Source organism: Pleurodeles waltl, chromosome 4_1 (assembly GCF_031143425.1).
Source record: "Pleurodeles waltl isolate 20211129_DDA chromosome 4_1, aPleWal1.hap1.20221129, whole genome shotgun sequence".
Classification (NCBI taxonomy): domain Eukaryota; kingdom Metazoa; phylum Chordata; class Amphibia; order Caudata; family Salamandridae; genus Pleurodeles; species Pleurodeles waltl.
The window spans coordinates 574,210,846-574,225,764 of record NC_090442.1 but is presented as its reverse complement, the minus strand read 5'-3'; positions in this window follow the sequence as shown (position 1 = coordinate 574,225,764).

Genomic DNA, 14,919 nt, shown 5'->3' with positions numbered 1-14,919 from the left:
GCACTGGCCCTGAGACTGGTAAGCAGTACCCAGGGCACAGCCAAGAGTCAGTAACCACCAGTACCTTCCCCAAAAAGTTTGGGGGTGACCAGGGAAAAAAGGAAGAATTTCCTACACCTCCCCACACAAGACAGTATCCATGTGCAACACATGATTTGCAGTTGCCAAGGCTTGTGTGCGACCTTCCACAAAGTTCTTCATGAACAGCACAGCTCCAGCCCCCAGCACTCCTTCCTATGACGCATGAGTGGTTCTCCCGCGGCGTGGGATCCCTTTGTGTCATGCTGCATGGGCCTCCATTTGCACCTTCTTTGTCCCCATGCTGTGGGACTCCTGTGCATGCTGCCTGGTCTTCTGAGGCTCTTTGAGTTGCTGTGAGCCACCTCTCTCCCCCTCCTGGGTACAGGCCAACAGGTCCCTCCTGATCCCGGGCAGCACCATTTTCTGCTGACCTCAAGCTTTGTGTGTGCCAAGGATTGTTGGAGGAATCCGGTGACACAAACCAGACTGCAATCATCCATCCAGTGGGGGACATTTTCTGCACCAACCAGGAATCTGCATCTGTCTTCTTGGATAAATAACTGACTTCATCTTCTCACCAGTGGTTCTTCTTTTGCACCTTCATCCGGGTTAGCAGGGGCTACTGTTCTCCCTGGACTCTTCAGTGCTTCTTGGACACAGGTCTTCAGGTCCAGGAATCCATCGTTGGTGTCTTGCAGTTTCTTCTGGTTCTTGCATAATCTTCTATCATGACTACTTGTGTTTTCTACGAAACGTACTTTGATTTACTCCTGTTTTCTCAGGCTCTGGGGTGGGTTCTATTGCTTACCTTTGGTGTTTTCTTACACTCTCAGTGTCCCTCTACACACTACACTTGCCTAGGTGGGAATCCGACTTTTGCATTCCACTATTTTAGTATATGGTTTGTGTTTCCCCCTAGGCCCATTACAACCTATTGTGATTTTCACTTTTTGCACTGTTTTCTAAGTGTTTTTACAGCTATTTCTGTATTCTAGTGTATATACTGTGTATATTACTTACCTCCTAAGGGAGTATAGTCTCTAACTTTTTTGGCATTGTGTCTCTACTAATAAAGTACCTTTAATACTGAGTATTTTCTTTCATGTGTGTGAGTACTGTGTGACTACAGTTGTATTGCAAGAGCTTTGCATGTCTCCTGGATAAGCATTGGCTGCTCAGCTACAGCTACTCCTAGACTGCCTGGCTTCTAGACACTGATTACATTTCACTAATAAGGGATAACTGTACCTGGTATAAGGTGTAAGTACCTTTGGTACCCACTACGGACCACGCCAGCCTCGTGCACACTTGCGCTGTGTGGCTCATAACTTGGCTGTAGTCTATTCTGCTGGTCAGCATGGAGCTGGTGCACGCTGCTGCTGAGGGGCTACATCGGCACCAGCTCCAGATCCAGGTCTCTCTCCTTTCACTGTCCCTCTGCCCAGGAGCAGGGGGCAGAGAGAGGCAGACAGCAAGGCCACTGGCAACAGAGACCCTCCTAGACACTGGACCCAGCTCAGACCCTTATTTTGCTTTTTCTTCTAAGTACACACAGAGGTCGGCACTGAGCATGGACAGTATTTGCATATGAGGGGGGTCTGTGCTTGAAAAAAAGGAAACGTGCAGTCACAACTCCACTTGAAAAGAACGTGTCTCTCTATAGACCCTGGGAAAGGAAGTGAGGTAATGGTTTTCAATGCTGTGACTAGCAGGAAAAGCTGGAGACCAGATGAGCATCAGCTGCTGAGTGGTAGTCTGGCAGCCGCAGCTAGATAGAGATGTGTGTTGCCTGAAAGAGTGCCTTAGAGCCCAGTGGCAAGCCAGGCTAGGTACTTTGTGAAAATACCAGGCTGCTGGTGGTGAGCTGGTTTGCTGCTTCTAGTGCTGGGCGGTAAAGAAAGGGCAGTCTGAGGCTGTGTCGAAGTGCAGAGAAAGGCTGGTTAAAGACAGTGGGTGTGCTTGGCCCTTCATAGGAAATTTGTGAAGGAGGGTGGTTGGTGAAGGTAAGTGTGCAGGTGTGGAGAGCAACATGCTCCAGGACAGTGGGCTGTGTCAGCATAAGATGCCTGAAATGTCAACTTTCAATCCCTACGGCATAGCACCCTGGCCTGAATGTGCCCGACCTCTGAAGCGCTAACCAGGGTAGGGTTGGTTAGATCAGGTGCATTCAGGCCAGGGTGGTAGGGCAGGTGGTACTACGCCACACGCGGAACACCACAGAAATCCAATGAGTTTTTAGCCACCTTTGTTGAATTCCATGGAGTAGAACTCCATGAGCTCTGCCCACACCTATATGTGACCACTTATTGTGGGAAGGGGTCATGTCCCTAACCCTGATTGGCTATTTTCCTGTCATCTAAGATGGAGGACAATGAAATGGAGTGGTTACTTAGTGGGTGTAGGCACCCTAAGGTAGGTGGCCAGTTGGCCCCTACCAGGTACTCCCCCTAACGCCCAATAAACACAGTATTTAGAGGGCCTCTCTAAGCAAAGACTTCAGATTCAATGGTCACAAAGAAGACTAGGACAAAAAAGACCCAGGGTATGTGTAGGAGGATGGCCTGGCTTATACTGGGTACCTTGTGGTACTTACACCTTGTGCCAGGTCCAGTTATCCCTTATTAGTAGATTAGAAGTGTTCTAGCAGCTTAGGCTGATAGAGGTAGCTATAGCAGAGTAGCTTAGGCTGAATTAGGAGACATGCAAAGTTCCTACTATACCACGTATATCACTTAGGTGGTCATTCCAACCTTGGCGGTAAAAGCCGCTTACCGCTGTCAGAAGACCGCCAACATACCGCCGCGGCCGCAGTAAACCGCCACAGTCATTCTGACCCACAACAGGCAAACCGCCAAAATACAGACATCTACAAAAGTCCGCCACACCAAAGGGCAGCGAGAAACTGGCGATGACCAAACCTCCACCGTCACGCCAACAGAAATACGCCCACACTATCACGACACACGAATCCACGTGGCGGTCTTTCAACCACGGCATTCCATTGGCGGTAAACACCGCCGCGCTCAAAATACACACGCACTTACAAAACACAGCCACATTGGACAATTACAAATATACACACCTGATACACATACACACACCACTCCCACACACCCAACACAATATAAAACACACACCCACATCACCCACAAATCCCCACTGCTACAGAATCGGGACCACGCACTGAGAAAAAGAGAACTGAGCACCCAGACGCGCATTTTACTTTCACCCAGCAATATTTCCACGCACTTCACACAACACACCAATACACATCACCACTCAATCCACCCCACACATCATCCACACCACCCCATGGCACTGCAAAGACACCCCAGGCTCTCCGAGGTTGAACTCAGGGTCATGGTGGAGGAAATTGTACGGGTAGAGCCACAGCTCTTCGGGACACAGGTGCAGCACACCACCATTGCCAGGAAGATGGAGCTATGGAGCAGAATAGTCGATAGGGTCAACGCTGTGGGACAGCACCCAAGAAATAGGGACGACATCAGGAAGCGGTGGAACGACCTACGGGGGAAGGTGCGTTCAATGGTATCCGGGCACAACATCGCGGTGCAGCGCACTGGCGGCGTACCCCCCACCTCCTCCCCCAGAATTTACAACATGGGAGGAGAAAGTCTTGGCGATCCTGCATCCTGAGGGCCTCGCAGGAGTATCTGGAGGAATGGACTCTGGCAAGTCAAATCATCACTACTTCATCCCCCCCACCCCACCAGCATACCAACTCATACCCCCACCCTCACCCTCACCCCATCACATCCTGCTCCTTGCAAATGTCTCACCATCACAGCCCACCCATCCCAACACCAATCCCTGCATGCGACCACAAAGCATGGACACCCATCACCAAAGCATGCCCACTGCACATACCCATCCCCCACCAAATCACCGTCACAAAAGCCCCCACACGGGAATGCCAGCACTGGGGTACAAGGGCACCCACCCATTACACGCTATGGCACACACAAATGCAATAACCATACTTTTATACCCCTGCAGGACCCGAACGCCACGTCACTGCGCAGGAGGGTCCACAAATGTCCACTCCACACCCAGAATAGGCCCACAGTGAGGACAGCACCTCTGTCGACCTGGATCTAGATGACCAGCCCGGCCCATCGGGGACCTCGGGACAGTCGGTTCCCCTCACACAGCCACAGCCCATAGCAGACCTTCCCCCCTCTGGGAACACCAGCACAGCACCCACCCAGCGGGCCCATCCATCTGTCCCCAGGACACGTCAATCAGCGGTGTGTCCACCACTACAGGGCACCCAGGTTAACCCACCACCCCAACAACAACAGGGACCTGGGGGCAGTGGTAGTGGGCACACGGTCCAGGGGACAGAGGCCCAGGGAAACAGGGGAACTGGGAGGGCTGCTGTGCGACAGGGGGGGGACAGGCCCAGGGAACCCACTCTCCACGAGGCCCTCTCCTCCATCATGGGAGCCTACCACCACTCCCAGGAGACGATGGCGACTGTCCTGGCCAGGTTTCAGGAGATCCAGCTTCTGCAGCAGGAACAGTATTTGGGGTTCAGGGAGGAACTACGAAACATCAGTTCCGCCCTGGCCACCATTGTAGGGGCTCTGAATCAGGTAGTCACCACATTGCGGGACACTGTGGCACCACAAAGGGCCCCTGACACTAGCATGGACCAAGAACTGCCTACCACCTCTGCCGGCGCTAGTGGACAGGAGGCCCCGCCACAGGACCAACAGGCCACCAGCACCCCACCCCCTGCAGAAGGAGAACCACCCCGCAAGCGGGCCCTGAGATCCAGGAAGAAGACAGAGTAAGATGCCAAGACCCCCGCCAGGAAAGGATACCTCCCTGATTGTTATCCCACTGTCCCACATTGACACCCTGTCCATTCTTATACTGCCCATGCTCCACTTTCCACAGGCATTTGGACAATGCACCTGTGATACTAATAGTCTGGACTCTGCCATGGACAATCCTCCACCATCACCCCTCACCGATTTGCAATCACCCACCAATATAGAGCACTGAAATAAACACAGTTATTGCACAAAACAATCAGGAGTCTGGCTGTGATTTTGTACTAATGTATTAGACATTACCGTCCCAAAATGCATATTTACATTGTGATGCCAACATACCACTGTCACACAGCTGTAGTCCATGGGGAAACAAAGCAGATGTCATGCAGTATGGCCCACATCTCTGAAATTGGAAGGGAAAGTCACAACTCAGTTACCATACACTGGGGGGAAAGGTCAGACAGTAGAGAGGTAGTAGGGGTTAAGTATATGTAATATGCCAGGTTGGAATCTTACCTGTGTGTCATTGAAAATACTGCTGTATTACTGTGTTCCTGTTGTCTATGTCGTTCTCTTCGGCTTCCTCGTCTTCACTCTCCACAGGCTCCACAGCTGCTGCAACACCACCATCTGGACCATCCTCCTGCAGAAAAGGCACCTGGCGTCGCAAAGCCAGGTTGTGAAGCATACAGCAGGCCACGATGATCTGGCACACCTTCTTTGGTGAGTACAATAGGGATCCACCTGTCATATGGAGGCACCTGAACCTGGCCTTCAGGAGGCCGAAGGTCCGCTCGATCACCCTCCTAGTTCACCCATGGGCCTCATTGTACCGTTCCTCTGCCCTGGTCCAGGGATTCCTCACTGGGGTCAGTAGCCATGACAGGTTGGGGTAACCAGAGTCACCTAATAGCCACACCCGGTGCCTCTGGAGTTGACTCATCACGTAAGGGATGCTGCTATTCCGCATGATGTACGCGTCATGCACTGAGCCAGGGAACTTGGCATTAACATGGGAGATGTACTGGTCTGCCAAACACACCATCTGTACATTCATCGAATTATAACTCTTTCTGTTTCTGTACACTTGTTCACTCCTGTGGGGGGGTACTAAAGCCACATGGGTCCCATCAATGGCACCTATGATGTTGGGGATATGTCCAAGGGCATAGAAATCACCTTTCACTGTAGGCAAATCCCCCACCTCAGGGAAAACAATGTACCTCTGCATGTGTTTCAGAAGGGCAGACAACATTGTGGACAACACTCTGGACAAAACATAGGCTGAGACATCCCTGATGATATGGCCACTGTTGTTTGAAATGACCCACTTGCAAAGAAATGGAGTACTGACAGCACCTGCACTAGGTGACATCAGGTCTGGCTCCAGCTGGGCACACAGTTCATGAATAGTGGCTCGGTCAAGCCTGTATGTCAGTATGACATGTCTTTCCTCCATTGTCGACAGGTCTACCAGCGGTCTGTACACAGGAAGATTCCTCCATCTCCTCGCATGTCCCAGCGGACGGTGCCTATGAAGGACAACATCGAGCACAGAGTCAATCAACCCACAAGTACGTAACCACAGCTTGCACATAACACGATTCCCAATGCATTGAATGGTTTGTATGAGTGTTGATGGAAGGCCTAGGTATGTGTGACGCAGTTCAAAGTAAGCCATGTGGGCCCTTGAAATGGCGGCTGCCTGACCTGTGAAGTGTGACAATGGGATGTGAGGTAAATGCGCTGGCGTGGCACTCCGTGGCGGTAGGCGGTCGAAGACCGCGGCGCAAAACAGCATTGGTTAACATTGAACCCTATGGGTCTCAGGAGCCAATGACGATGTGCGCCGGCGGTCGCGGTACGCACCGCCGCGGGCGTGACCGCCATTTTCTATCTGCTTAATCACTCGATACCTGATCTTCGACAGGAGAGGACCTACACTGCAAGTGCTGCTGTGACCTCGGTCTGGAAGAGACAATGGCTCATGCGACTGGGGAAAGGGCCCCTGCATTCACTGCTCAGGAATTGGAGAAACTCGTGGATGGGGTCCTCCCCTAGTATGCGCTACTCTACGGTCCTCCAGACCAACAGGTAAGTACACTGGGAACATGCTTTGGGGGCAATGGCTGTGTTGAGTCGGGTGGATGAAAGATGGTGGGGAGGGGAGCGAATGAGGCATGCATCAAACGACGGATGACAGGATGTGCCACATGCAAGGGTAGGGATGGGGGGCCACTCACATTGAGGGTGCAGAAGGTGATGACTCTTTTTCTCCCCCTGTACATTTCCAATAGGTCAGCGCCCACCAGAAGATCGACATTTGGCGTGCCATCGCCAAGGATGTCCGGGCCCTGGGGGTCCACCACAGACGGGGCACCCACTGCCGGAAGAGATGGGAGGACATCCTACGCTGGAGCAGGAAGACGGCGGAGGCTCAGCTGGGGATGGCCTCCCAACGTGGGAGGGGTGCCAGTCGGACTTTGACCCCCCTGATGTCCCGGATCCTGGCGGTGGCCTACCCCGATTTGGATGGGCACGTGAGGACATCACAGCAGACACAAGGGGGTGAGTACACCCTCATTCTGGTGACTTTGCACGCATTGGAGGTGTCTGGGTGGGGGAGGAGGGCTGTGGGTATCCCTAGGCCAGGGCGATTTCTGTAGGCTAGGCCCCTCCGTAAGGCATGGCCCTGTGACCCCGCCCCCCACCTCTGTAGGGTGCCAAGTACAGCTATTCATGGCCCTGTGTCATCTATGTGTGCAGATGTCGTCCATAGGCTTGTAGGCCATGTCACACGGATTGAGTAGTGGACCCGAAGTGCGCGACGTAGTGCAGGAGGCTTCTGTGTCTGTCCTGTCCGCCAACGGTGTCGCCAATGCATGCACTCAACATGTCTTTATTTTCTCCCCCCCCCTTTTTTGTGGTCTTCCTGTTCATGTGTGCATTAGCATTATCAGGAGGAGGAGAAGTGGCATCGGAGCACGAGGGAGCTGCATCCCACATGGCCCTGGAGGGCCATGCAATGGATTCAGAATACACCAGTGGGACGGAGGGCGAGGGGAGCTCCACAGCGGGGACTCGGGCAGAAATAAGTGACACAGACTCGTCCTCTGAAGGGAGCTCCCTTGTGGTGGCGGCAACATCCGTGCCCCCCGCAACAACAGGTACAGCCGCCACCCAGCGCACCAGCACCGCCCTCCCAGCAGCCCCTCAGCGTTTGCCCCGTGCCCGCTCACCCAGGAAGGTGGGCATCTCCTTCGCCCCAGGCACCTCAGGCCCTGCCCCAGTCACCCCTGCTGCCCTCAGTGAGGAGATCATTGACCTCCTGAGGACGCTCACTGTTGGGCAGTCTACCATATTGAATGCCATCCAGGGTGTCGAAAGAGAGGTGCACCAGAGTAATGCATACCTGGAGGGCATTCATTCTGGTCAGGCTGCCCTTCAGCAATCGTTCAACACTCTGGCCTCAGCACTGATGGCAGCAATTGTCCCTGTCTCTAGCCTCCCCCCTCCAACTTCCTCCACCCATTCCCTATCACCTGTACCTCTGCCTATCCCAGCCACGCAATCAGACCAGCCTGCACACACCTCAACACCCAAGGGAAGCTCATCCAGACATAAGCACCACACATCACACAAGCATTCACACAAGCAACATCCACATACAGACATAACAACACCCACTGCCTCCACTGTGTTCCCCTCCTCCTCGTCTCCCTCCTCCCTCCCTGTCACATCTCCACTCACACCTGCATGCACAACATCTTCAGCCACTACGTCCATCACCAGCACACACACCAGAACCCCCCGCACACGTGCAGTCACCACCCCACTACCATTTACACGTCCCCTGTGTCCTCTCCCAGTGTGTCTGTCACCCCCTCTTCCAAGATACACAAACGCAGGCAGCCACCCACCCAACAGCCATCCACCTCACGACAGCCTCCAGCCCAAGCACCTGCACCCAAAGACACCAGACTTAAGACTCCTACAACCACAACCTCTTCCTCCACTCCCATACCCACTACACCTACCTGTCCCACTGGTCCTAAATTGCTATTCCTGTCCAAACTTAACCTCTTTCCTACAACACCCCCACCCCGTCCATCTCATAGGACTCCAGTCAGCACCTCAGCCATCACAAAACCGGGCCCTGTGATGACAGTCTGCCATGGACTGTGGAGTCCCCCACCCTCAAGGGCAGCCAGTTCAGTACGGAGCCAAGGCACGGGCAGCCCACCCCCGGAGAAACACCCGAAGATAGTCAGCGGCCGGCACAAGAGGATGAAAACACCTGGCACTAAAATCCCTACCATGGCTCTGGCACAAAGTGTGGAGACAGGTGGCACACCGCCCAAGGTGGGGAAGGGCCACAGGCGAACAGGGAAGGCTGGGAAGGGCAGCACGCCCGAGGAGAGCGCCATCAGCCCAGCTGGCCAGGAGGGCCCTGCCAGCCCCATCCCAGGTGGGCAGGAGGACACCAACAGGCCCGGTACTGTAGACCAGGAAGGCCCCGCCAGCCACCCGACAGATGGGCAGGAAGGCCCGCCAGCCACAGGTCAGGTGGCAAATGACCTGCACGCCATGGCCTGATCCGCTGAACTGGGCACCGCCGTCTCAAGCATCGCTGCACTGGGCACCGCCGTCTCAAGCACCGCTGAACTGGGCCCTTCATCTCAAGCACCGCTGCACTGGGCCCTTCATCTCAAGCACCGCTGCACTGGGCCCTTCATCTCAAGCACCGCTGAACTGGGCACCGCCGTCTCAAGCACCGCTGAACTGGGCACCGCCGTCTCAAGCACCGCTGAACTGGGCCCTTCATCTCAAGCACCGCTGCACTGGGCCCTTCATCTCAAGCACCGCTGAACTGGGCCCTTCATCTCAAGCACCGCTGAACTGGGCACCGCCGTCTCAAGCACCGCTGAACTGGGCACCGCCGTCTCAAGCACCGCTGAACTGGGCCCTTCATCTCAAGCACCGCTGCACTGGGCACCGCCGTCTCAAGCACCGCTGAACTGGGCCCTTCATCTCAAGCACCACTGAACTGGGCACCGCCGTCTCAAGCACCGCTGCACTGGGCACCGGCGTCTCAAGCACCGCTGAACTGGGCACCGCCGTCTCAAGCACCGCTGCACTGGGCCCTTCATCTCAAGCACCGCTGAACTGGGCACCGCCGTCTCAAGCACCGCTGCACTGGGCACCGCCATCTCAAACACCGCTGAACTGGGCACCGCCGTCTCAAGCACCGCTGAACTGGCCACCGCCGTCTCAAGCACCGCTGAACTGGGCCCTTCATCTCAAGCACCGCTGCACTGGGCCCTTCATCTCAAGCACCGCTGAACTGGGCACCGCCGTCTCAAGCACCGCTGAACTGGGCCCTTCATCTCAAGCACCGCTGCACTGGGCCCTTCATCTCAAGCACCGCTGAACTGGGCACCGCCGTCTCAAGCACCGCTGCACTGGGCACCGCCGTCTCAAGCACCGCTGAACTGGGCACCGCCGTCTCAAGCACCGCTGAACTGGGCACCGCCGTCTCAAGCACCGCTGAACTGGGCACCGCCGTCTCAAGCACCGCTGAACTGGGCCCTTCATCTCATGCACCGCTGCACCGCCGTCTCAAGCACCGCTGAACTGGGCACCGCCGTCTCAAGCACCGCTGAACTGGGCCCTTCATCTCAAGCACCGCTGCACTGGGCACCGCCGTCTCAAGCACCGCTGAACTGGGCCCTTCATCTCAAGCACCGCTGAACTGGGCACCGCCGTCTCAAGAACCACTGAACTGGGCACCGCCGTCTCAAGCACCGCTTAACTGGGCCCTTCATCTCAAGCACCGCTGAACTGGGCACCGCCGTCTCAAGCACCACTGCACTGGCCCCTTCATCTGAAGCACCGCTGCACTGGGCCCTTCATCTCAAGCACGGCTGCACTGGGCCCTTCATCTCAAGCACCGCTGAACTGGGCACCGCCGTCTCAAGCACCGCTGCACTGGGCACGGCCGTCTCAAGCACCGCTGAACTGGGCACCGCCGTCTCAAGCACCGCTGAACTGGGCACCGCCGTCTCAAGTACCGCTGAACTGGGCCCTTCATCTCAAGCACCGCTGCACTGGGCACCGCCGTCTCAAGCACCGCTGAACTGGGCACCGCCGTCTCAAGCACCGCTGCACTGGGCCCTTCATCTCAAGCACCGCTGCACTGGGCACCGCCGTCTCAAGCACCGCTGCACTGGGCCCTTCATCTTAAGCACCGCTGAACTGGGCACCGCCGTCTCAAGCACCGCTGCACTGGGCACCGCCGTCTCAAGCACCGCTGAACTGGGCACCGCCGTCTCAAGCACTGCTGAACTGGGCACCGCCGTCTCAAGCACCGCTGAACTGGGCCCTTCATCTCAAGCACCGCTGCACTGGGCACCGCCGTCTCAAGCACCGCTGAACTGGGCACCACCGTCTCAAGCACCGCTGAACTGGGCCCTTCATCTCAAGCACCGCTGCACTGGGCACCGCCGTCTCAAGCACCGCTGAACTGGGCCCTTCATCTCAAGCACCGCTGAACTGGGCACCGCCGTCTCAAGCACCGCTGGCCCATTACGGCAGGGGCAGGCCCGCATCTGTGTCGGGCAGGGCTGCAGGAGCACTCTGGGCACCAGTCCCCCTCCAGAACCAGTGGAGACATGCATCCACTTGAGAGACTGTGGCTTTGCACTCCCCAGGATGGCACAGTGGGCAACCCACCCACTGCAGAGACTTGAGAGACTGTGGCTTTGCTCTCCCCAGGATGGCACAGTGGGCAACCCACCCACTGCAGAGACTTGAGAGACTGTGGCTTTGCACTCCCCAGGATGGCACAGTGGGCAACCCACCCACTGCAGGGACTTGAGAGACTGTGGCTTTGCACTTCCCAGGATTGAACAGTGGCCATGGAGGCCCCTCGTCAATCTGGCATTGTGCACTCATCTGGCTGAGGTGCCCCCCCTTCCCTTCCCCCTGAGGTGCCTGTAGTTTTCCTATCTGATGCCTCTGCAGTGTTCTCTCCGTTGGAGTCAGGTATCCTTTGTGGGCTTTGCCCATGTGATTTGGGCCCAGTGGTCCACGGACAATGCCTGCTACAATGCTCGGACTTGTACATATATGTATATAAGTGTTTTTGATGTGTAGATATTTATATATATAATTCTGCCAGTAATACAATATATTCCATTGTTTAGAATCATTTCCTTTTGTCTTTGCATTCTTCCGGGGGGTTTGGGGGGGGGGGGGGGTAACTGTGATGTATTACTGTGCATTGATGTGTGTGTTGTAGTGGGTGAGGGTGGGTATGGGTGTGTCGCGTATGTGTGTCCCCGTAATATTTTCTCCTCCCCCCTCCCCTGTGTCGTAGGTGCAGTACCCACCGTTGTCTTCTGCGCCGGTGTTCGTGCTCCTGGTAGAGGAGCAGTTAGACAATCGCTGGGAGGATGTGGAGTTCGGGTTCCATGCTGTCCAGATTCCTCGTGGGGTGTATGGAGGTGAGCGTTTTCCGTTTGAAATGGCTGTTTCCGCCATGTTTTTATCGGCGGGGCTACCGCCCCGGAAAAGGTGGCGGATTGGTGTGTTGTGATAGGGTGGGCGGTACATTGACTCCCGCCTGTCTGTTGGCGGTGACCGCCGCCCTGTTTTTTTGTGCTGCCTTGGAGGGCGGTGTGGTAATGTGGCGGTCTCTGTTGGCGGTTTCCGCCAGGGTCGGAATTCCATTTTTTTACCCGCCAGCCTGTTTGCGGTTTGGCCGCTGGTTTAACACCGACCGCCAAGGTTGGAATGACCCCCTTAGTACTACATCATAAGAAACACAATACTCGGAGTTACTAAAAATATAGGTACTTTATTTTAGTGACAATATGCCAAAAGTATCTCAGAGGATATACTCCCTTAGGAGTTAAGTACAATACACAAAATATACACACACACAAAAATCAGGTAAGTAAACAGAAAAGTAGTGCAAACAGTGTACAACACAATAGAATGCAATAGGAGACAATAGGCCTAGGGGCAACACAAACCATATACTCCAAAAGTGTAATGCGAACCACGAATGGACCCCAGGCCTAGTGTATTGTGTAGAGGGTCATTTGGAGTGTAAGAAAACACTAAGGGTGTCCAAGATACCCCACCCCAAGACCCTGAAAAGTAGGAGTAAAGTTACCCTACTACCAGAGAAAGAAAGTGAAGTTGAGATAGGGGATTCTGCAAGGACAACAACTGACTGCAAAGCACTGAAGATGGATTCCTGGACCTGAGGACCTGTAAAGGAAGAGGACCAAGTCCAAGAGTCACGCAAGTGTCCAGTGGGGGCAGGAGCCAACTAAACCCCGGATGAAGGTGCAAAAGGGCTGCCTCTGGGTGGAAGAAGCCAAAGATTCTGTAACAACGGAAGGTGCCAGGAACTTTTTCTTTGGTCAGAAGATGTCCCACGGCGTGCTAGAGGATGCAGAGTTGTTTCCATGCAGAAAGACCGCAAACAAGCCTTGGTAGCTGCAAGAGTCATGGTTGAGGATTTTGGATGCTGCCACAGCCCAGGAAGGACCAGAAGGTCGCCCCTTGGAGGAGGAGACAGAGGGGGTGCTCAGCAATACAGAGAGCCCATGCAGAAGCAGACAGCATCCACAAAAGCACCTGAACAGGCATTTAGAAGATCTGAGCACAATGGTCGACTCAGCACAACAAAAGAGGGTCCCATGAAGTCAGAGTCCAACTCAGCGAGTTGGGCAATGCAGGACGGAGTGCTGGGGACCTGGGCTAGGCTGTGCACAAAGGAAGTCTTGCAAAAGTGCACAGAAGCCCAAGCAGCTGCAGTTCACGCAGTACACAGGTTTACTGTCTGGCGTGGGGAGGCAAGGACTTCCCTTCTCCAAATTTGGACAGAAGGGCCACTGGACTGTCGGGGACACTTGAATCAAGCTCCTGTGTTCCAGGGACCATGCTCATCAAGATGAGAGGAGACCCAGAGGACCAGTGATGCAGAAGTTTGGTGCCTGCGCTGGCAGTGGGAAAATTCTGTCGCCCCACGGGAGATTTCTTCTTGGCCTCCAGCGCAGGGTGAAGGCAGAGAGCCCTCAGAGCATGCACAACCAGGAAACAGTCAAGAAAGCCATCAGGATGAGGCGCTACAGTGTTGCTGGTAGTCTTCTTGCTACTTTGTTGCGGTTTTGCAGGTGTCCTGTAGCAGTCAGCGGTCTATCCTTGGTAGAAGTCGAAGAGGGAAGTGCAGAGGAACTCTGGTGAGCTCTTGCATTCGTTATCTGCTTGCCCACACTACCACAAAAACAGAGCATTAGGTGGTCTGCTTTTTACCTCTGGATGCCAAGGTGGGATTGCTTGGTCCACAGTGCACACCAACACTATATAAAGAACCAGCCTCCTACAGGGATATGTTGGAATGTACTAAAACAGTGTGAGGGAAAAGTGTCATCATTTGTTCAAAGGTATCCTTCATTAGTATTTCATGTACTCAAAAACTACTTATGTATGCAGCAGTATTAAAGGCAATTGTAGATACACTGGCATACCCCCATATTATGTAACAAAGGCACTGAGGTTTTTGTTCACTCACTGACATACAGATTTACAGAGCCATACAAGTGCTAAAACAGGCAGTCTCATTCTGACACATGTATTAAGACATCTCACGAGACTACTATAGGTAGACAGATACATTCATTCACATATTTAGGCAAGTACTGACACAATCTTGTCATGTATACAGACAAATAATTATTTAATCGTGCGTGAGGCCTATTAGTGCAGAGCATGTGTGTGCTCTGTGACTTATCACTGATATCGGTCTGTAAAACCTCTTTGTCAAGTCTAAAACTCATGTTTTAGTGAAAATATCTTGCTTGTGTGATATCCTGTAGCTATGCCACCAAGCACACTGCAATTTGCTTAAGTTATTATGAAGTGTACTTTCAAGTTTTGAAAAGTTACTAATGTACTTGCAGACCCTTCAGCCAAGCAGTACTTAGAGTACACTACTCACCAAGGAACTGACAGTCATGTTTCCAAACCATGCCCCATATTTAAACCCTGACGCCCGATCCGGCGCACCAGGAAAATGGCGCTA